General features: G+C 37.1%; 1 protein-coding gene across 4 annotated transcripts in view; it reads right to left on the bottom strand.

Moving 5' to 3' along the window:
* The window catches only part of gpp (grappa), a 53809-nt gene extending 29379 nt beyond the window's left edge, over positions 1 to 24430 (bottom strand). For all 4 annotated transcript variants that reach the window (XR_010518737.1, XR_010518738.1, XR_010518739.1 and 1 more), the window contains exon 1: positions 23329 to 24430. The gene's annotated coding sequence lies outside the window, so the exon portion shown is untranslated. The remainder of the gene's footprint in view (positions 1 to 23328) is intronic.

Below are 24430 nucleotides of genomic sequence, written 5' to 3'. Positions count from 1 at the left end.
TCTCGGTTGGGCTCTCCATGTAATACACACTACTGAAAGACGACTCGAGTCATGGTGCTCACTAGGTCATTGTAGCTTTTCAGCTCGTATTGCGATTACAAAATCGAGAACATGTAAATACGAGACAACAGCTATCAAGAAGAAGTATTGAAGAGTATTCCAGGGATATTCCGGTGATAATTTTTAGAGTTCCATGGCCATTATGAGGAGCATTTCATTGAATCCAATTTTACAATTTTCCCGGTTATTAAAAAAAAACACCCAAAAATCACCGCTGCCTTAAACTAAAAAGGCGAGGAAAAATAACCGTTTATAGATAATAATATGTTTTTTTCAGCGGAATTGCTCCAGAGTTGCTCTACAATACGTCTATTTTGTAAAACATATATGAGATGAGATTTGCATTAATATGTTGATGATCTAGATCTCCAACATCTCATGGAATTCGTATAAAATCAAAGAGTCTCCTGCAAAAAATGAGCCTTAATGTGGTTTTGTTATGTCGAAAAAAGCATATATCAATACAAGAGACCTGGTCAGGGAAACGCAGTATTAAAAGTTTCTAAAATTTTCCTGGAGTTTGTATCTTGAACAACATTTTGTGGGATAAAAAGATGTGTTACCAATATATTTATCATTCTCCAAATTGTCTTAAAGATATTTTACAGGCTAAGCATTTTGAGCAATTTTTAACATTTTGAGTTCATAACATCATTTAAAATTATCAATTTTGTTAAAAAAAACATTGTTGGATTATCCAAATCATCCAGGATATCTGTTCTTGAAGTTCTGTAGACTCAACAAGGTATACGATGATTCGACTTAATGATAGAATGGGCAATATAAAATAATTGGTTTGGATTATTAGGTTTTCTGAAATGCCTGGAGTTCATATCTTTTTTATAATATAGTCACTTTAACACTCTTGGATCATTCGTGACTTATCCCGGTTATATTTGAACTCAGGATAATGATGATTTCCCCTAGGTTTGAGCTGGACGATTTACCTCTAAGATAATTAAGTACTTCGACCTTGGCGTGAAAGGTATGGATTCAGATCTTTATGTTTTACAGGCTAACCAAGGTATACTACGATGTCCTGGCTTATGTTGTGTACCTGGTTAGCACAAATGCAGACATTATATTTTATTTATCTCTGAACCGATCATTTCATGATTTTATAATTTTGTTGATTGTGTTCGGTGTCGAACATTTGCATGCCAAGCATGATCGGGAGTTTTAGATCAGGCATTCTTTTATTGGCATGAATCTACTTCTCTATCTTCAAGTAGCTTCGTAACAAGATATGCCTCGCTCAGGCTTTCTCCACTCTGAAAACTACAGCAAAATAATTCAAACATTTTTCTTCCAATGACACCAATATAAATTATAAAATTTTAGCTTACAGACTATCTTGGTAGGAACAACGGCAAAATCACCGTTTGCCCCGTGCGCAAATAGATGGCGAGTGAAAGAAAATAATATAGTTTTTGTAATTTTAATGGTGTTTGATACTTTACCACAATGAAAGACATAATATCTAGACTAATATTTGAAAAGGGCGTAACTCCAAAATGTAACCAAACCATATTTTGCCAAATATAGAGAGAACGGTTCACAAACTACTCAATAAACACGAAAAAGTAGAAGAAAATAACGTTTCTTCTTACATGGCGTATTTCCAACTTTCAAATCTATAATGCATCTGGTTGTTACGCATTGCTTCAGAACTACGAATTATATTGTTTTAATATGAAAAAAAATTATTGATTTACTAAAAAATAACATATTTTTTAACGCAAAACAGCAAACATGGAAATAATTATACGAAAAGTTCTGGAAAAACCTGTAAAACAACAGCAAAATGAGTACACACCCTGCATAAGAATCAGCTAAAATGTTGCTTCAATTTCATTAAATAAATCCACAAGACGAAGGCATACGAAGCTCCGATAATTTAAAATAATATTGGTAAATAAATAACAGAGATACATCATTAATATTGACGACAATAATTTATATGGTTCCATTACTGATTTGAAATTTGACATAAAGTCTGTCATAATACATAATACCAAACCTGCAAAATGCGTGTCGATGCTGTGACACAGCACGCATGTCCTGTTGCCGTGAAGCGAGCTTGATCGTAGCATCACCACGCATTTTGAAGAATTCAATTGCAATATTGCATTTCCAGATTTAAATTGCAATATTAAAGTTTAAAGTGTAAGCATCTTAATTATTCTGTACTGGTAATCATACTTCAAAATATGTTGCTAGATGAATTAAAAAAAAACCGGAAGATTCCAGTTTAAACTGGAATGTTGGCATCACGCTTACATCATAATACACGATAACAAAAAAATCGCGATAATTTTTCCTAAAAATTACCGCGCAATGAAAACGAATTCCGAAATTTTTGTGATAGCACATCAGTTCCTTCACGATTTTCACGACTGAAAGTTCAAATCTGCTAAAATTGCGAAATCTGTAGCTGTTGTAACAGCTCTACAAATGTTAATCGAGATATAATGTATTGATTTTAGAAATTCACACAAATTATATTTACGATCTATTGATGCGAACCTATCAGCTCAGCAATGTAAAGGGGCCTGGGATAAAACCCACGATCTTTTGCTCAGTAAGTAAAAACGGTCACCACTAGGCCACCGACCCCCTTACATCACAACAAACCATTATCAATGACATGAAGCTATTCAAATGATGTTCTCGGCCGACACATCCGGACATGTTCCGGGTACCCCAAGGGAAGTGATCAGACTTAATGACTTGGACCAAAACCGATCATGCGATGCCTCAAATCAAATTGGAGCTCAAATAGAAGTGCTTTGTTGGTTAACTTAAATGTTCTGAACCACATTGGACACATGCGGACCAGCGCTGCAAAATACTGAATTTCACTAGCCAGCTGATTTCAGTATCAGCTCACACAGTTAGAATATCAATATCATTCGCCTCAATGTCAGTGCGCAAAGGACATTGACATCGTAAAGGGACCACTGATATTCAAAGTTCTACGGCAAATGTTTCTTAAATACGCCAACTTATCGAGTAATGATCTTTAGAAAGTTCATCAGTAATGTTAAAACTATGCAACGGTTATACAAACAAGTAGATTTATTGAGATAAAGTAACATTTTTAACTTTTCGCTAGTGATATTCATATGGATGGTAATATCAAATCCGTACCGCCTGACATTATGCTTACCAAGAATATCAGTGTCGGAAGTAAAAATCAGTGCTAGACCAATATCTTTCGTCAATTGACATTGTTGACAACACGGATCCGGACATGTTCTGGGTACCCCACTTTCTGACTTGAACCAAAAATCCATCATCCATAAAAATCACATTAGCATTAAAAAACAAGTGCAATGGCGGTTATATCAAATGGCTAGGAGCACATTGGACACATCCGGACATATTCCGGGTGCCCCAGGGAAAGTGACCTTGGACAGACTTTGACCAAAGTCTATGCGACACCTCAAATCAGACGGGAAACAAAAAAAATATGGAAATCATAACAAGTTTTCATAATCACATTGGCCCTATCCACATGTTCCAGGTGCACCTTGGATAGCTTCCAGTTCCTTTAAAAGACCAAAACCCATCATACGACACATTAAATCACATGATGAACTTAAGAACAAGATCGTTGACTATTATGTTGAGTTCCTCCCAGACCCACAACAAATCACATGAGAATTTAATATAAACATTTCTGGTTATTATTTTTAGTAACGTGAACCGCATCTGCCATTCATGCTCCGCTTACCACCGCGAAAGTGGCCAGAATCTGACGTAAACTAAATTAAAATCTGCTGCCCTATATATCAGTACCGCAAATAATTCAGCAAATTAATTAAAGTTAAAATCCTGAAATCGATATTTCACACAATTACAGCACAGCACCGAACTAGGAAAAGTACCTACTCTCTCAATGATACTGAAAGCGGTGATCACAATAGAGCACATTTTCCCGAACGTAATCCAGCCACAGATATCCTCATTCCACTTCACTTTCTATCTTAAACACACGACGTTACTTAATCGTCAGAATGTTGAAAAGTAGTTTTCTGCTTTTTTTTTTCTTCGTTTCCGTTTACATCACAGTTCCAGCATCACAAAATCATGGCGCGTAATCCCAAGTCGCGTGATGTTATGTCGAGGAACGGAAACAGCGTAGGTGTAGGCCTGGGAAAAGGCAGTTTTGCGAGGCCTGACGACGGCAGGCACTCATAGTCTAACATTAAAATAGGATACATGGCCGTGCCCGTTTCATCGGGGGTGGAGCCGGGGTGGAAAATCACAACAATAACAAAAAATCAATGTTTCACTTCACTTCTCGCATTCTCTTCCTATGTGGGGCGTTTGCTTTTATTGATTTTTCTTTTCGTGTCTCTTTTTTGCACCCACATTTCACCACCAACCGAGAGCGATGTTGTCACTCAGTGTAGTCCCTGTCCAAAATAGATAACAATTCCGACGACTGAAGGCAGACGTTTTCATTTTCGGTCGATTATTCCACCTCCATTCGCTTCATTGTGAGCTATTGTTGTGTGCGGAGTCGCTCCCACGATGGGAGCTATTTTTGCTCAAATCCTGGCCAAAACAAAACACATTTCTAAATAGCTTTGAAAAAATCCGAACGGAGGCTAAAATTAATCTCACACAAATCACTCAAGCGCATCATAGTGGATGGCAGAGGGCTCATATATTTGGCACGATACGATAATACGAATGCCACAAACACGCCAACCATATCCATCCTCGAGGATCCTCCTGTGCAGACTGTGCCTCAATAACGACCGAGAACGGGCACAGCTTGGGAGCGAGTTTAAACTTTTCCTGACTGTGCGAGTTTGCTGGAAAATCAATAAAATATTGATTAATTTTTCCTCACTCGGTTTTCATGGTACACAAACTGTATACATAGGAGGAAACGAGACGAGAATAACAGCGGCAGCAGCAGCCGAGGCAAAATAACATAGCCAGTAATAGAGGCCTTGTGGGGGCGGGAGGCCAAAACATGGTGGATGGAATGGGATAGCGACGAAGAAGCAGCAGGAAGGAATTACGGTCAGTGTTGCTAGCTAGTTAGTCGATTTTATGTTGAAGAATGTTTACAATGGGAAAAGTTAAAGCTGCTGTTGCAACTGTTTTTTGCTTATTGTATTGTAGGAAGCATCCATTAAGTGCGTCACGTGAATTTTGAAAATCAGGCTTTGTCCAAGGGTCTTGACAATTTTACAATGTCTGGAATATTTGTTTTCCCGAAAGAGGAGGACCCATTTTTCATCATAAGTGATGTTATGGGCGATCCATTGAATACGTCACGCTTTAAGGTAGAAGGTGGGATTGACAAATCTGTGACAAGCATTGTATTAGCGCTATGCATAGGGAAAAGCATAGCGCTAATACAATGCTTGTCGCAGATTTGTCAATCCCACCTTCTACCTTAAAGCGTGACGTACTTAATGGATCGCCCATAACTAATTTGCTAGAAAATTGCCGATGGAATCATTAGGGTAGAGCTTCATATCAAGCGGAAACATAAAAATATCAATGACTGCGTTGTAAAACATACCAAACATGCGTTTGGTACGATAGTTTAGTTTCTAAAGCTACAAAACAACGTCTATAGAGTCAAAATTCCTGAAGTGGACCACTGATTTTTCACAAATCATTGGATTCCATTCAAAATACGTCTATATATTGCTCTTACCACGACAAACAATAACCCAAAATATTTCGGCAAAATTCGCATTTAAACAAAAGTTATAAACAATTAAGTTTTTTTGACCCTTTTTCGAAAAAAAATCTTATCTCTAGATCGGGCCAATGAATTTTTCTCCAGTTTTGATATAATCACAAGAAGACATGTTTCTTCCAAAATCACTAAAATTTATTCATCAAAAATGTAATTTGTTTATAATAATTACAATTTTTTATAAACAAATGCAATTTTTTTGGTGTTCCCCGCGCGATACAAGATTGCTTTTTTTTTAGAATTGTTCTCTGACTTTTTTCCCATACAGAACCGTTTCAACATTTTTGTCACCAGTATTGGGAGCCGAGTTATAGCTATTTTTGTAACGCGCCGCACCAAGCGCGCGGCGCCGCGACGCGCCGCTCGCGCGCGAGGCGAGTCGCTACGCGCTCTTGGTCCGAACTCGTTTCCTCGTTTCGTCTTTCCCGTGTCTTTCCCGATGCGTGAACGCGCGAGCGGCGCGACGCGGCGCCGTGCGCTTGGTGCAGCGCGTTACAAAAATTGCTATAACTCGGCTCCCAATACTGGTGACAAAAATGTTGAAACGGTTCTGTATGGGAAAAAAGTCAGGGAACAATTCTAAAAAAAAAGCAATCTTGTATCGCGTGGGGAACACCAAAAAAATTGCATTTGTTTATAAAAAATTGTAATTATTATAAACAAATTACATTTTTGATGAATAAATTTTAGTGATTTTGGAAGAAACATGTCTTCTTGTGATTATATCAAAACTGGAGAAAAATTCATTGGCCCGATCTAGAGATAAGATTTTTTTTCGAAAAAGGGTCAAAAAAACTTAATTGTTTATAACTTTTGTTTAAATGCGAATTTTGCCGAAATATTTTGAGTTATTGTTTGTCGTGGTAAGAGCAATATATAGACGTATTTTGAACGGAATCCAATGATTTGTGAAAAATCAGTGGTCCACTTCAGGAATTTTGACTCTATAAAGAAAGCATAATATGAATATTTACATCCATTCTTTTCGAACACAACACAAGCGCACCTAGCGATTCCTTTTTTATCTTTATTCGTATGCCGAAGTTAATGACTTTTCAATTTGTTTGGATGGAATTGAAACTCGTATATCTTTTTCCAATATTTTTAGTAAAATCAAAAAGCGCCGGGCAGTTAGTTTCCCGTTAGCGTGAATATGAATATGGTCAATATGGTATGATATTAAAACAAAAACAAAATTTAGTCAAAGAAACTTAAGGGGGGAAGTACAATTAGAATTTTTTTTTTCGAAAAAAATTTTGTTGGCTCAATTTACTCTATATGTATCTGGGAATGAGCCTTTAAAAGCATAAAGCCGTCCGGAACTTATTTAAAAAGTTATACGCAATTCAGTGAGTGCATGTCAAATGGCTGAACATGTCAAAGTTGAACTTTAAATGCTTCTACTGAAAAGTAGTGTTTTCAAAATCGCCGTGCAATGTACAGGTCAGAGTTTTCATTCAAATCGATTCCGGTTTTCTGTTTTATGTTCATAATTAAATTCTCCACAACATGAATAGAAAGATTTTTTAGATTTGTTTGTTATAACATGTTTTTTTATAAACAAAGTCGAAAAAAATAGGGTTTTTTATTAATTTTTTTTTTCAACTTCAAATTTTTTTGTGAAAAAAACATTATTTTTACATACGAATTAATTCATGTTGTGCGCTTTAATGTCCTGTTTTTTTTTGTTTCAGACGTGATCATGGGCGTAGGGACTGCACGGCGCGAAGTGCTGCTTTAAAAAATTGACTTCACATTATTTATAATAATTGGGCTAAATTGCAAAATTTAAAAAAAATGTCACTGATAATTAATCTTCATTAAATCCTTAATAACATACATAAAGAATCGCTAACATTCATTTATTTCCCTACTCGCAATCCACTCTCAAAGATAGGCCTCATTTTAGGCCTTCTAATTGTACTTCCCCCCTTAAATTCAAAATTCATAATTGATATATAAAAATGAATTTCTGTCTGTTTGTCTGACCCTTATAGACTCGGAAACTACTGAACCGATCGGTGTGAAAATTTATATGCAGAGATTTTTGGGGCCGGTAAAGGTTGTTATGCTGGTTTGAGACCCCTCTCCTTTCTGTAAGGGGGGGGCCCCTGCTCCCATACAAATGAAACATAAATTTCTGCATAACTCGAGAACTAATCAAGCAAATGGAACCAAATTCGGCATGGTGAGGTATAAGGAGATGGTAATAGGGGGTAGCCCCTTACATAAGAGGGGGGGGCTACGAACAATATAGAATGTTTTTTAATCGGCGCATAAACTCAAGCTAATATTGAATCGCGAGCAAGGCCGGGTACACTCAGCTTATTTTTAGTACACCGGGTACTAAATTCTATCAAACCTTTTAACGATTACTAAAAAAACAGGGTGTCGACTCAAAGTCGAAAAAAAAAATTCCCTGACTTTCCAGTGGGTTTTCAGAAAAATTCCAGTCCACAAAACTCCGATATTTAAACCTAAGAAGCTACAACGTGATGTGCTTTATTATACCGTAGTGCAAATTATGGTTAGTTTAAAATGAGCAGCAGAGTAAGCTTTCGAAAATATCAAGAATAGCATACTCATGGCACGCACAACTGAACTTGATACTAATACAATTTTTACAGAACATATGACCGACTACCTAACGAAGGGTGTGAATAGGCCTAGGGTTATAAATACATATTATAATATAATAATGAATAACTACTGCTCACAACTAGCCTCACTATTCATTACTAAGTAATAATAGGAATATTTAATCAATGTCACCAAGCTCTCAATTTGAGTTCATAATGTCACAACTAAATAATAATCAACCCGTAGACGATCCTTTCTCTTTACCAGTGTTCGGAAAATCATTCTCAAATCTCATTCATTGAGTGTCCTTGCGAGAATAAACTCGCGTGCAAATGTGGCAAACAAAATTCAAGCTTGAGATTCTCATGCATATTCAGTGAATATGCATGAGAATCTCAAGCGTGAATTTTGTTCACGCACTCACACTCACAACGTCGAAAAATCATTCCAACTTTAAACTCATAAAAAAAACCACTCAAACGTCAATTGATACCATGGTTTCGTTAGTTTTCCAACCCCTGATGCACAAACAATAGTAATAACAATAAAAAACGCCAAAATATAAATTAATTAATTTTTTAGCCTGAAAACTCATCGGTGATTTTTGCGACAATCACGCAACCAAATGTTGTTCATTTAAATCAAAAATATTAATGTTCATTATAGAGCATTTCCAGCCCAAAACGCAAACCGGTTGGACATGAGTGTTTCCGATTTGAATGAAACATTTCTCACGTTTTCGCTGCTACTAATGGTTGCATTTTTTCAATTAAATGCTGGAAATGCTCTATATAAACATATGAGTAATTCAAAGTAAATTTGAAACATGTTTGAAACAAAAATATTTATTTTTGGATAAAATTCAAAAGCATATTTATTTCAACAATATAGAATTTGGGTAAACGATTTTTAGCGTGTCCTGCCTTGTTTACATTCGGCAAAAATTGACTCAAACTATTCCTCGGAAAACGTGAAACCGAGTAAATGGTCGTGAAACCGAATAAAAGAATCCGAAAACCCATCTAGGAAGTGTCCAAATTATGTTCCAGTTCCGATCCACATAACACCCTTTCCCAAGACGTCGAAAGAAAAACGACAATTCGAAATGGATGCTGATGTTATATAAGGATCCATTTCTTTTACGATTTACAATGGGATCAGATAGTCTCAAAATGTGAACTACGTAAGATGTGAACTGTCCCTTACCAATCTCATTTCAACGCTTTGATACATGCTCCTCTGAGTGTGGGCTATAATATACATTGATCTTTTTTTCTCACTTGTCGAAGAGATACCATACAGCGCGCTGCAGCGAACAAAAGAATGATGATACCTCATCTCATTTTACTGAAATAAATGTCAAACAGTGAAAGTGAAACAAATGTCAATACACATTCGCAATACCGAATGGAGTTGCTGATAAACAATCATCAGTGATCGGTGATCATATTGATAAAAAGTAGAGTTCCATAATTCCAAATACTTTCAAATTGTTAATCACTCTTTGTGTGGTTTAGTGGAAATGTGCTCTAAGAAAAACGGTATAAAGCTTGCTTCAGATAGAATTGGAACAAAAACAATTACCTGTATTTCAGTTATTTGTTTTTGAATTCTAGATCTTTTTTATACAAATGTAACGTTTTCTTCATACTTTTAAGAAAAAATACGGATAAAATTATTCGTCACGGTTTCGAAGGAATTCTCGAATTTTTCCTGTAACACGGCTCATTAGGCGGCGCACACCTTCTTCGTCCATCGTTTTAGTTATCTTATTCCACCAGGTCTTCATCTGATTGATGTCTTTGACAACCTTTCCCTTTGCCTTGAGTCTCCTCTTCATGATTGCCCAGTATTTCTCAATAGGGCGGAACTGGGGGCAGTTGCGTGGGTTAAGGTTTTTCGGAACAAACTGGACCCCTTTCTCTGCATACCATTCTTGAACGACTTTGCTGTAATGACAGCTTGCCAAATCTGGCCAAAACATTACGGGATGGTCGTGGGATCGAATGAACGGCAAAATTCGTTTTTGGAGACACTCTTTTTGGTATAGTTCCGACGTCATTGTCTTATTTGTAACGAAAACTTTCGTTTTTTTGCCACAGCTGCAAATGCCCTGCCAAATCATAAATTGTCGTGCAAATTTGTCGGCAAAAATAAATTTAAATTTGGCTGGAACATCCCCCCGAGCCGTTGCCAAGTAAAATTTTTGACCTGGGATTTGCCCGAAGTCAGCCTTGACATAGGTTTCATCGTCCATCAGAAGACACCCGTCGAACTTGGTCAGCACCTGGTCGTATAGCTTCCGTGCACGGATTTTGGCCACACTATTCTGTTTTATGGTCCGATTTGGCTGTTTGCTAGCTCGATACGACTTGATTCCTTCCCGGAGTCGAGTTCTCCTCACGGTACTATGGGCAGCTCCGAAATTTCTGGCCAAATCACGGTCCGACAGATTGGGATTCCTCTTAATTGTCTTCAAAAACTTACCACGCAGTTTCCGGTCGACAGTTCCACTCCGACGATTGGCTTGAGGCTTCCGAATCGTCGTCAATGTTTCCTTATACCGTTTGATAACGCGCCATACGGTATTTCTGGGCAATTTCAGCTGTTTAGCTAGCCTAGATGCAGACCACAATGGATTTTCCAAATAACTGTGCACAATTTTTTACCTTCTTTCGGCTTTCATGTTGATTGTTTACAAAGTACAGTCGATTTGCGGAATGTCAAAAATACATACGTGAAGCTGACAAAATTCCCGACACGTGGGCGCCAAGAACTTCCAAATCCGTCCACCAGGAGCACCACAATATGAGCAAAAGTTTGTTCCAATTCTAAATGAAGCAAGCTTTAGATAACACACAATGAAATTTCTAGTTATATTAGAAGTAATATTTGTTTATATTTTATAGAAGTTTACTTAAAAAGAAAAGACGTATTGGAGGGTGCTCTGAACTGTAGCGATGTGCGTGTAGAGCAGAAAGGCAAAGCTGTCGACCAATATGTGTCGCTATATGTTGGATGTATGGTAGAAGGTCGTGATGAGATCGTTTCCAAGCTTTTTAAGGAGTTTCAACGAAGATGGCAGAGTGCGAATCGAAAAAAGGATCAGTTTTTGAAGACCAATGAGTAATGGTTTGTAGTTATTGTTTCATGTTTTTTACGGTTGATTATTTTTTGCTTTTATTTAATTTCTTAGGTTAGAAGAGCGAACTCGTTTTTGGTGAAGCAACATCATCTTCAACAATGCGGAATGTAGGTGGTCGTCCTTCAAAAGATTTTGAAGACGTTTGTGATCGAACCAAGCGGCGAAAAACAGAAGTGTTGCGTAAATCATTTACTCCGCAAGAACTGAAATTTGCTGCAGGAATGGCTTTGCAAGCAGAAGGAAATGCGGAATTGGCTTCGTTACTAAAGAAAGGCACCTGCACGACAAGCATTTCGATTGAGCATGCTTTGGCAATATATGTCGACGCAAAACTTTCGAAAAGAAGATACAATATCGTTCGCGCACCCGTTAAAATTTTTTATCCATCTTATGAAAAAATATCTTCTTCGAAAAATGAGTGCTTTCCATCACTTGAGCACTTTGAAATTACGGAGACTGTATGTAACATTCAATTACAAGCATTGCTGAACCACACTTGCTCTCGGTTGATTGTACTTGTTAAAGATAAATTTGAAAATCTAGTTCGTGAAGGTTTCAACGATTTCAGCCTTTTACTAAAATGGGGCTGTGATGGAAGTTCTGGTTTTAACGAATACAAGCAAAAAATTATGGATCCTAGCTGCTCCGACGCTCACATTTTTTTTAACATCGGTGGTACCATTGAGATTAATTACCGACCGGAAAGTAGTTTGGGATAACCCTCGATCGTCCTCTACGCGATACTGTCGCCCTGTTTCATTGAAATTTGCAAAAGAAACTGTCGAGTTAACAAAACAAGAATTTGAGCGCATGAATGACGAAATTTCTAATTTAGAACCAGTGTCTGTTTTTATCATTTACCATCACATGCAAGGAGTATCGCTTCAACCCAGTGTCGATGAATTGCGTTTGTTTTGAACATCTTCGTAGTTACGAAACGAGCGAAATGAACAAATGAGTTTATTATACATCAACGAATACGCGTTTGTTGATATTCACCAGTGCTCGATTATCAAACCCAAAATTGTCAAAATCAGAAGTGATCCTCAAAAGCAAAATAATCAACGACATTTTGGGCAAAATGATTATTTTGAATATTGTCGACCACACTGCCTAAATCATCGATATTATCATCATTTGCCGTCGACTTATGTCTTAAAACCACGTACTTCAGCGCTATATTTGTTTAAAATGAAAATAATCATTTTGCATTTGATCCTCAATATCATCCCGACCAAGATGAAGACGAATATCAATATTTACAACAACAGAGGCGATAATGAGAATCCAGCCACGAATGAAGAAAAACAAATGTTATTTTTGATACTCAGAGGTTGCCTAGATCAAGGGAATTTGTTTAAATCAAAATTCATATTCATGCAGGTAGTTGGTCTATCTGTTAAGGTTTTCTTCATTTTCAGCTAAATTGAGTGTAGAAGAAAGGATTTTTATCAGCACTGTTTAGAAACATTCGAATTAGAAATTTCAGGCATCAAGGTGTTAAGGTGATACGGCACGTCATGCAACAATGGCTGTCCCTAAAATCATTAAATAAACGTATTATGGTATGCGTACGAAAGACATCTTCCTACAAAACAGTAAATTACTAATTACATACCTTAAAAAATGGGCCTGAATTGTATGAATAAGATCTGGATACATATTGCAATACTTTGCCACCCAAATATTGCCAATTCATTCACTCATTGGTAATATTTACATTAAAAAGTACGATCAGCGGATTTTGCTCTGCTCAGGGCATGAAATTTCAACAACTGTTTTCACTAGCTTTCACTTCTCAGAACCACACTAAAAACAATTACGACACGTGCTTCTACAAATACTTTCAAGTTAATTCACTTTTAAAGACGATATTTTCTTAAATAATATCATTTGCATCGTTAAAAACGCGAGCCGCGAATAATTTTGCAAATTGAAACTGTTTTGATTACCTTTTTTCTACACACCGCATTACGGAGGTGTGTGTAAGAATCATCTTTCATCGTATCCAGTGTTGTCGATTTAATTTAAACAAAGTGTGTAAAAACAATGTTTTTATTGCTTTTTAAAGTATTTAAACTGGGTGCAATTTAGAAACCATCACTAAAAAATGTTTAAAACAATTTCTTATTTTGCTTCTCAAGGCAAAAAAATGATAGTAAATGATCCTAGAAATCTTCTATAGAAAAAAATATGTGTCGTTCTGGTTGCACTGCTCGAAGCCATCAGCTGATATGCAAAAGGCGGCAAAGGATGATTAAAAAACAAAAACATACACTATAAGAAAAAATATCCAGCGGCCAGTTCATTTTTGCCTACTTTTGACTTTGAGTGGGTAGAAACGAATTGTCAGTTCCATACTAATTGAAAACAATCAAATAAAAACTCTTCGACCCACATTACCTACTTTTGGCCTCGCTTTTGGCTTCCTACAATATAGTGCCGAGATTTGTGAAATTAAGTCATTTTGGGATCTTTTTTCTTACCGTGTACCTGGAGGTTTGAGCTCTGAAATCACTTTTGGACAGGTCGTATGTAACCAAAGTGTGATGTTGAATCAATTAACTTTCTATGATGACTTGACATGTTGGTCTTGGAGGCTAGGCGCAAAATTGTTTTCTGTATAGAAAGGGGTGTCCTGGGAGGTGGTAGGTCGATAATATTGACAAATTGAATGGAAATGTAGTGATAGTCTCTGTTACACATTCGACCTAATAATAACGAACTCTAGCAGCTATGTTTACGGTAGTTGCGGTAGTGCATGATGTACACTCACACTACTACAGCATCAATGATAATCAATTCACTGACACATAGAAAGGAGAGAAAAAAAGCAAAAAAAGCGTGACGTATCGTATCACCTTAATCACATTTGATCTTATGTTAACTATGATTGATGGAAAGACTGTTAACGCCATCACCAATACAAAATCTTCTCAGAGATGCTACCTTTGCTATGCTACGAATTCCAATTTTAACGACATTGAAGAAATGTTCAACAGAGCTATCATCTCGGATAATCTGGAGTACGGTATGTGTAGCTTACATTGCTGGATCAGAACATTTGAGTGTCTGTTACATATAGCATACCGACTTAGCTTCCGAAAATGGATAAAAACTGCACATATGGAGGAGTACAACAATGCTAAAGCTCGAATTCAAAAAAGTTTCTTCCAGCAACTTGGATTACACGTCGATAAGCCTCGTGCTAAATTTGGAAATAGCAACGATGGTAAGATGGCATTTTATAAGACTGACTTTCTTTGATTTGCACGCTAGGATTCTTCAATATTAATACCTTTTACCTGTTAATATTCTAATCGTATCGTTCTTATTATCTACAGGTAACACCGCGAGACGTTTCTTCAAAAATGCTGAGATTTCATCTCAAATCACTGGAATTGATCTTGATCTTATCATTCGATTGAGAACGATTTTGCAAGCCGTTTCATCTGGAGAATCCGTAGACCCAGAAAAATTCCACCAATATGCAAAAGAGACAGCCAAACGCTATGCTTCTTTATATGGATGGTATAATATGCCTACAACGCTCCATAAGTTGCTTGTCCATGGGTATCAAATAATAAATAACGCATTGCTTCCCATTGGTCGTATGTCCGAAGAAGCCCAGGAAGCAATGAATAAAGAAATTAGGCAGCTAAGAGAGCATCATGCGTGGAAAGGTTCACGCAAGCAAACAATGAAAGATATATGTTGTGGATTGCTTGTTGCATCCGATCCCATTGTTTCAAGTTATCGCCATGGGCAAACGGTAGTGGCAGATGAAGTGCCTAAAGAGGTGCAAGATTTGTTGATAGTTGAAGATTGCGATGAATAAATGTTAGTTTGTTTAATAAATGTTTGTTTATAGAAATAAAAGTTAAATTTTAATATTTTTTTGGTATCCCAAATTGATTACGTAATTGACTGTTTAAACGCTACTCAAACTGTTTATCAAAACTCTCAAATCACTTTTTTCTGGAATGAAACCTCTCCAAAAATAAATGTCTTAACAAATAAAGGCTAAATCATTCTTAGTCATCACTCTCCTCCTCTCCACATTACTGTTTTTTTTTACCTAATATGTAACACTCACCTCCTTGTGGTCTTTTGTCCGTAGAAAAATTCTAAAATTTGTTAGGGCCGTGGTCATGACCCCCTCCCCCTCTGCCCCTCGCACCTCCCCTCCCCTCTAAGACCACGTGGTTTATTGACGGCCATTTACCTACCAGAATAAGGATTACACTAAATAGTCAGTATTCAGATGGTAATTTTATTCATGTTAAGATAAAATACAATCTTCAAACTATTGTGCTTCCTCCACAACCATGCGTCTCCATACTGACTTAATAAAAAAAAAAATTCGTGCTTTGCGCAAAAATGCGCAAAGAGTGGCCTATATACCCAAAAACTAGACAAAATTTCGCGTCAGATCCGGGATATGGCATCGTTTTCTGATGTTTCCTGTAAAAGTACTGGCTATCCTTAATACTAAGTATTTCTCCAAAATTGCATATAAATCAATATTTTTGCACGCTGGAAAAACACTATAATTGCGAATGGATTTCAAACAAACCTAGAAATGTTTTGGTTATTTATGCCCAAAAACACCTACAGAATTGTCAGATTATCCAAATTTTCCAATGTTTTACAACGAGCTCATGAAGAAAGCTCATAAAATAAAGAGAATAAAAATTGAAAAACTATCACACAAACCTCAACTTTGAAAAAATCCCTAAGACTCAATTTTTGACAAAATGACTTGAAAATTTGGGATTTTCTTAGTTGAAGTATCTATATTGAGAAAAAAATATAAGAAAAATAAAATAATGAAGTCAATTTTTGAGGTTTTGTCCGACTTCTGGCCACTGTGCCGCGGTGGCGTCCCGTAACCTCACTTTTTACCTGTACACCAACTTTAAAAACCAGATTTAATGCCATATTCATACTCGGAGTGGTTGAAAAATAAACTTAATCTTCTAGTTTACTCGATACCTATCCATTACAAGCAATATTTTGATAATTGTTTATGTTTTGAGAGTTGGTGCACAGGTAGATTGAGGTTAAGGAAACGCCACTGTGCTACCGAGTAAACGATCGCGGGGCACGAGTACCTCATTTATATTGGTTGTGAAAAAGTGACATTAGCGACTGTTTTTTTTTGGGAAATAGTGACTTTAGTGACTGACTTGAAAATAGTGACCTGCTACCAACCCTGTAAGATAGAAATGTTATTTAAAAGGACCAGAAATTCAATAGTACTTTTAATAAATTAATAGGATTATTTGTTTTAATATTTGTTTAGCCTGTAGAATATTTCTATACAGCTTCATTGTGCACATACAATGGAATAGTCTTAAAAATCTATCAGTTAACAACTGTGCGAATTACAATTACTCAAAAATGCACCCTAAGCTGTTAGCAGACCAATAAGTCTACAAGAAGACGCATTGCTTAAAGTGGGCATTCATAAGGGCCTAAGCAAATCACTAGGATGATTGCGTCTCTCCATCCGATAATAGTGTTGCATTACAGGGATAGACTATAAATTACGAGAACTTTGTAAGCCAAATGTAACAAATATATAAAATGTTTGTATCCTCTTATAAACAGGAAATCCAAACTTTGCCTGACGAATAAACTTCTAATATTTAAACAAGTTTTTAGACCGGCCATGGTTTACGCTGTGCCAATATGGTCTAGTTGTTGCACTACCAGGAAAAAAGCACTTCAAAGGATTCAGAACAAAATTCTGAAGATGATTTTGAAGTTGCCTCCCTGGTACAGTACTACCGAAGTACATAGAATTTCGAATGTTGAGACTTTAGCACAAATGTCCAACAAAATAATTAATAATTTCCGGCAAAAATCGTTACAATCCTCAATTGCAACGATTAATTCCCTTTATACTTAGATAAGATTTAGTTTTAGTTTTTGGTTTTAAGCTATCAGTTGTTATACTGACATGCAGGTTTAAAAAACCTGTTTAAAATACTGAATTGCCAAGACAGGAACAATGTAAAAACACTTAGATATATATCATAACAATTAAGGCTGGTAAGTTACTGTAGTAACTGGAGCACCTAGGTTAAAAATGAAATGTAATTTATTTTGAATTTGGAACAAATAAAGAGTTAAAAAAAAAAAAAAAAAAAAAAAAAACGAGAACTTTGTGGAAGAAGCTATGGTTGCGGCTCTTATGACTGCTCACTGTCGCTATGATTTCATTCAATTAACCGATACCGATTACCGAAAATCTGGCAGCGCTGATTGTGTGACATCATGCCAAGCCAAGGGCGAGTACAAGGCAGGGAGTAAAGCAGATGAAAACACATTGCTTAGAGAGAAATCCAGCACATAGAAGGAGGGTAAAGGGGGAGCTTGGGGGGAATTTTAGCAAGTACAGGAAAAACTAGTAAAATAACGCTGCTTTCGCAGTGATGCTACTGTCGGTCGTACATATTCCAAAGAGGAGGAAGAGGATGGTCGAATCGGCACATCCACTAAACACATACACGAGATGAAGAGAACGAGATTCACGAGATTATTACAGCACAAAAGTTGTGGAGAAGTTTCAACTAAAGTGTGAGAACCTGGCTGTGCTGTAATGTTGTGAGTGGGAGACCCGTGTGCGATGTAACCCGGAGGTAGACACTCACACAACTACAACGCTGGCTGCTACAAACGTTAGGTAAGGTATGGTTTGCATGGAGCGCATCATAGGAAATTGGGAGAACCAAGGAAGTATTTTCGCGATAAACGTGATCGCCCTGTTTGGTTGGTCGCGTCGTGCTCACTACAGTGTCAACTGAGTTCAAGTAAGTAGCGGTGCCGCGTTGGATCCAGGTTTTGTTTGGGTTGATGCTGCAGCATCGAGGAAGATAAAGCATGTACATTATTGGCTGCGCTAGACGTGACGTAGGAGAACGGATGGTTTTCAGCATTTCATCATCGTTCTTGCCAGTGCTTCGGCTAGACTAGATAATATTGTGGAACATGTTTGGTTTTGTTTTTAACCGGAAAATGTTATATTCATTTACAGTTTTCTGTAAAAGATATGCAAAATCTGTAATAAACTGTGTGACCGTTCCGTAAAAACGGTCGAAAGCAGAAAGATTTTTTTATGATACTATTGAACTTGAAAATTTGTTTAGAAAACAAACAGATCCACGGAATAACATTGGGAGCTCGGACTGAGAATCTTTTCGAAGATAAAATGATCAAATTTCCATGATTTGGGACCACATTCTTTACCTTTTGAGATTCCAGACACAGAAAAATTAAAATGTTCAATATTGTGTAATTTTTAAGATCTCAGATCTAAAAAAATCGTGGCTTTGAAAAAAAATTGGATTTTAACACTGTACAATTGTGTACAAGATTTGAAAGAGAATGCCAAATGAGTGTTGATAAGAATTCATCACCATTGCAAAAGGGCGAAACTGCTTTTATAAACTATTACTTTGGCCGTCAATTTCTCGCAAATTAAAGCTTGCATATGAAAACTAATAACACTAACAAGTAGGTGGTTGTTTTTTTTACTAGATGATATGGTTAGTTTTCATAAGTAAACATTTATTTGTAAGAAATCGGCGGTTTAAGTTATTGTTTATAAAATCAGTTTCACCCTAATGAAATCAAATTGCGTGATGAGGGATCTCAAATTCCGATATGAAGAAAAAAAAAAAATCAATATACCAGAAGTCCAAGTGTCCATTATGCCAAACGTCCTTATGTCAAATGTACCATACCCATCCTAGACATGAATAATCTTACTAGGTTCTGTGACATGAAAAGGTTTCAAGCATCTAAAACTAACAAACTATTCAAAATACCGGACATCGAATATGGGAACACAGTGGCGTCACTTAACCTCAATTTTTACCTATGCACCAACTTTCAAAACCAGATTTAATGCCTTATTCATACTCGAATCGGTTGAAAAATACACTTAATCTTCTAGTTTACTCGATATCTATCCATTGCAAGCAATATTTTGATAATTGTTTATGTTTTGAGAGTTGGTGCACAGGTAGATTGAGGTTAGGGAAACGCCACTGTGGGAACATGTTTAGAGATAGAGGAGTTAGCAAAAAATCAAGTGCCTGAGGCTTGGATTTTTTTTATGGATTCCTCAGGATTCTCACTGGAATCATTTAGAAAAAGTTTCAAGATCATGGCACTTATGGACAAATTTATGAAACTCTGGGACATAGCTGATTTGATTAGGTATCAGACTAAATCTTTAGTACCTCATGCTAAGGGAAAGATAACAATTCCGAGCTTGAAGAAATATTCAAAATAACAAAATATTGGACTTTGAACTTTTATTAGCAGAATGAGATTGAAAAAAGCATTTTTCAAAACGACGTATCTGATATCAATCGACGATTGTTCTTACCTGCTGGCTTACCCACGCAAATTGACACCACCATCAGGTAGGGGAATTTCCCCCACCAGCTGGTGTTGTTAATTTGTGTTAGTGAACTGCCATTTGCAACAAATCGTTGAGACTGAAGTTACTGTTTACCAAATCAGACACGTCGATTTGAATAGTTGATTTCATGATTTGAAGGATCAAATCAAATTCCCGGTTATGTCCCGAATGTTTTCGATTCCTGGTTTTCCAGATTTTCTGCGTTCAATGGTCATCCTGGTAGACAATCAATCAACCCCCTCCCCCCTCGTATGTAGTGCATGACAAGGTGGCTCGATTTAAGCATGTAAATCCAAATTCAATTAAATACGGGAAATGTTGGCCTATGGATCTAAGATTGGGCCCATCGTTAGAAATCTGCTATTTATCAATTTTATCTAGATGAACGCGTCATTGAGACTGTACTAATGGATATTTTTAGTTGCTATTGAAAACTTAGTCGATTGCTGAATTTATGTATGGGCCCATTTTAGGGGCATTTAGGCTGACATTACATCCATTTCCCCTATATCGGTTTTCTTTTTCTCGGTTGTTCAATATAGTCCCGGTGTAATAGAAACAACAAAAATTGGTAAAAATAATGAATACCGGCAAGGTTAATTTTAGTTTATGAACAACCTCTATAATATAATATTATGTTAAGTAAGCAATCAATCCAAGGGATTTCTGAGGAATGCTCCAAACCGATTATAATTCCAATCGAATTCTGAAGATAGTCCCAAAAAATAATTTGCAGAATATTGAGCTTATTCTGGAAATATTTTCAAAGGATATCTGAGCAGCACTCTAGGGAGATTCTGAAGAGGGTTCAAAGGGAAATCCGAGAAAAATCCAAGGGAATCGAATTTCCAGGGAAAAACAAAATTTCAAGAAGAATCCGAGAGTTTTGAGCGGAATCTCACAGAAATTAAGAGGAGAATTCTAATGGAATTCCAAAGGAGTTTTGTGTGGATGCTATGGAAAGACTTCGGTGAATTCAAAAGATTTTTTTTTATGAAGATGCTGACTTCTAGATAATTTTGACTAGAATTCAGTGACGTCACGTAACCTCATTTTACTGGTCCAACAAAGTTGAAAACGTAACTTAAATCCATATTTACATTGAAATCAGCCATAAAATGCACAGGGTCTTATAGTTTTACTGATTTTTGTCGATTTAAAGCCATATCTAGATAGAGCTGGAATAAGGGCGAATGTCGCAAGTGTAAACAAACTGAGGTTAATACATCACGTTATACTACTATTAAAATGCTACAAAGCGATACTTAAATTTTTTGTACAAATAACGTACATTCATTGTACAAATAATGTACATTTATTGTACATTTTTTTATTACAAATTGAGTTGGCTCTTACGGCCGCTTCCTCCCATAGACATATTTCCTCAATACAAGGCGAATGATATAATTTGAATCTTTTCACTACTCCTTGCAATTACCGGTTGGTAATCAAAAGAAAACATTGTTAATCTGATCGAAATAAGCGAAAACACCCCAACACATGAATTTATCTAGAATCCAACAAACTGCAAAAGGTCGATAGTAACAAACCATCAGGAAAAAGAACGTAAACATTGAGGCGAAACAGACAATGTCAAAAACTAGCAGGTGAAACATAGGGGCGAAATAGCTTCTGTGAACAAGATACTATAATTCAAAAGGGCGCATGCAACATTTTCATTTTTTTCGAGCTGTAAATAAAAATAATAATATTTTTATTTATCTCACCATAATGCAAACCAATAATATAATAATTAGGAACAGTTCATTTCTAGAAATGGGCTTATAGTTTAAATTATATTTAATAATTTTTGTTCAAAACTTCAGATTCATTTTTCTCAGTTCAAGGTCATTGCGACATTGGCCCTAATTCCAGCTCTATCTAGATATATACGGTGTCTCAGAATGTCTATGCACAACTTCATGACACCCCTGCTTGTTTCAGATGACGTTTAAACAGCTGATTATCACGCTGAATCATTGTTTACATTTCGACCAACAGTTTCGTGTATCGCAAGTGTCGGTTCTTTATACTCCCGTGACAATGCGAAACATTTCTCCGAAAAAGTGCAAACAGATCGTTCACAAATGGTGTACTATCCCCAACATTTCTCTGAGTCAATTAGCGAAATTGGAAGGTGTAAGCATCGGGGCCGTGATTTGGAAGTGTGGTGATGAAGCAACTTTCTAGGACAAGTAAAAATCTGGACGTAAACCGAACCTTGTTGACCGAAATCTGGACTGGAAAATCGTGCAAGCTTTCACTTCGGTTCGAGACGTGGCTAAAAAAGTGGGATTCTCGAAGAGTAACCTCCAGCGGGCCAGGCAAAAATGGGTCTAAAGACGTATAAGATGCAGAAGAAGCGAAGTGGAAAACAAGCCGCATCCGTCAAAACGAGGGCTCGGAAGTTATACGACCAATTCAGGCATAACATTTAATAACGGCACAAAAGCATTTGTAAACAAACTTTCTAAGGCCCTTTACACGCGAACCAAAGTACGAAAAATTCGGTAAAAAGGCTATGGTTTGGCAAGCCATTTGTGAGTGTGGTATGCTTTCCAAACCGTTTGTGACAACGGAGATAATGACAACTGATGTTTACGTGCGTGAGTGTTTAAACAAGCGTCTGTTACCCATGATCCGCAAACACGACGCCTCAGTACTATTTTGGCCGGATTTGGCGTGGATTCACGATAGCTTGGTATAGAGCCAACAAGGTCCAATTCGTGCCCAAGGAGATGAATCCGCCAAACTTCGAATTATAAATGTGCTAATTAGTTGGCCATTTTCAACCAGCCCGTCAATTTCCGGCAAGCGCTTCCAATAATTTGATATTGTAGTTCTGATAGATCCGGTCAATGATGCGGTCGTGCTTCAGACGGAGCTCTCTTTTTTTCCCTAGTTTCTTATGATTGCACCAGTTTTGAACTTCTATATGTTCACTTTAATTTGTTGTAGTTTTTGCAGGAAAAAATATAGAAAGCAGTGAATAATATTATAATAGAATTCAATGCGGTTAAGAAAAAAAAAACTATTCCAGACATATGTAACGCAACATTTGTAAAAAAAAAAAAAACATTAAATTCCGTCATAACATGAGATTGTTTGCGAAAAAAGTAATAACATTGTCTTAAATCTATTAATATCTGAAAACTACACTGAAGCATTTCAGACGCATTCGAATGCAAAAACAACTGAAAGTAACTCGTGCTTTTTATGCTTGTATATCAACAGTTAGATAATGTACCTTTTATGTGTGTGCTGTAAGCAAACAATACTTTTGTTTACAATCAGCGTGTTGAAAAAGTGATGTTTTGATGTTCAACCATAATAAAAATCCAAATAAAATGTACGGTCAAAGGTGCAGATACTTACGGAAATGATTCCTTCCTTCCGGTTGCTACAATCTATCAACACTCAATCCATCGTGATAGACGAATCCCAAAAATCCATCCATTGCTTGCAGACTTGCGCTCACGTTTGCCACTCACTACTATACTGGCAGAATGAAGAAGCAGCTGCTGGTATCGTCACCGCTGAAACTATCATTCTCGCCACCTTCAACCAACCAGCTCTCGACCGAGAGCACACTTCCGCTAATCCAATGCACTATCCAATAATGTGGCCTAGCAGCACCGTTCCCGCTTTCCCCCCTCTGAGACAGGCGGGCTACCGCTGTGTTCTTGCACTGTTATATTATTTTCTTCTACCAACCCAACTCCCCAGCCGAACCACTCTACTCTTGGTCAGAAGAAGCAGAATCACCACCGTGCCCTCCGGGCTGTGTGCGTGAGAATAAAAATCTTCCTGAAACTCGCGTTTTTCACTACTGACTTCTTGCTTCTTGTTGTTGAATATTCTGCTTTGGTCTCACTCACACACGAATAGGGAACCTCTCGCGGAGAAACGCGCTCCGCCACCGAAAGAAGAAATGGCTGCTCCCAGAAAACAGCACCAACTAACGATTGAGACGGAATCGCGCACTATAATCCGGTCACACTGTCAAGCCCAACTGGAAAACTCCATATTAGACGAATTTTCACCATGTCGTTTTGTATTTCGCACACTTCAAAAAAAGTAATAATATCCTGTTATCTCTGGTTTCAAGTCACCCGCGAGTTTTTTTTCCTGTCTTCTTTCTGCTCCTCGCGAAGACGACGACGAATCTACTCTTGCTGTGCCCTTATTGATGGGTGATGGATCTTCGAAGGAAATGAAAGGGGAGAGATTTTACACCGTTTTCAAACGCACTTTTTCCCCATTTGGCACTATTTTCCGCTGTGGAATTTACACGCAAACACTAGATTCGCACACAAACTTAACCTTGGGTACACTTTATCCCCTAAAGAAGCGACTTTGCGGGTCGAAAAGTGCAATAAACAAAACAGATATTTCGGACCACGCACCGCAGCGAAAAAAATGGGGGTTGCACTCAAAGTCTTGCTTTGCTCTGTGCTGCTGAATGAGCTGCTCTTGT

This window comes from Ochlerotatus camptorhynchus, unplaced genomic scaffold (assembly GCF_037179485.1).
Source record: "Ochlerotatus camptorhynchus isolate MF236.1 unplaced genomic scaffold, CSIRO-AGI_Acam_v1.1 ptg000558l, whole genome shotgun sequence".
NCBI lineage: Eukaryota > Metazoa > Arthropoda > Insecta > Diptera > Culicidae > Ochlerotatus > Ochlerotatus camptorhynchus.
This window is presented reverse-complemented; position numbering and strand designations above follow the sequence as displayed.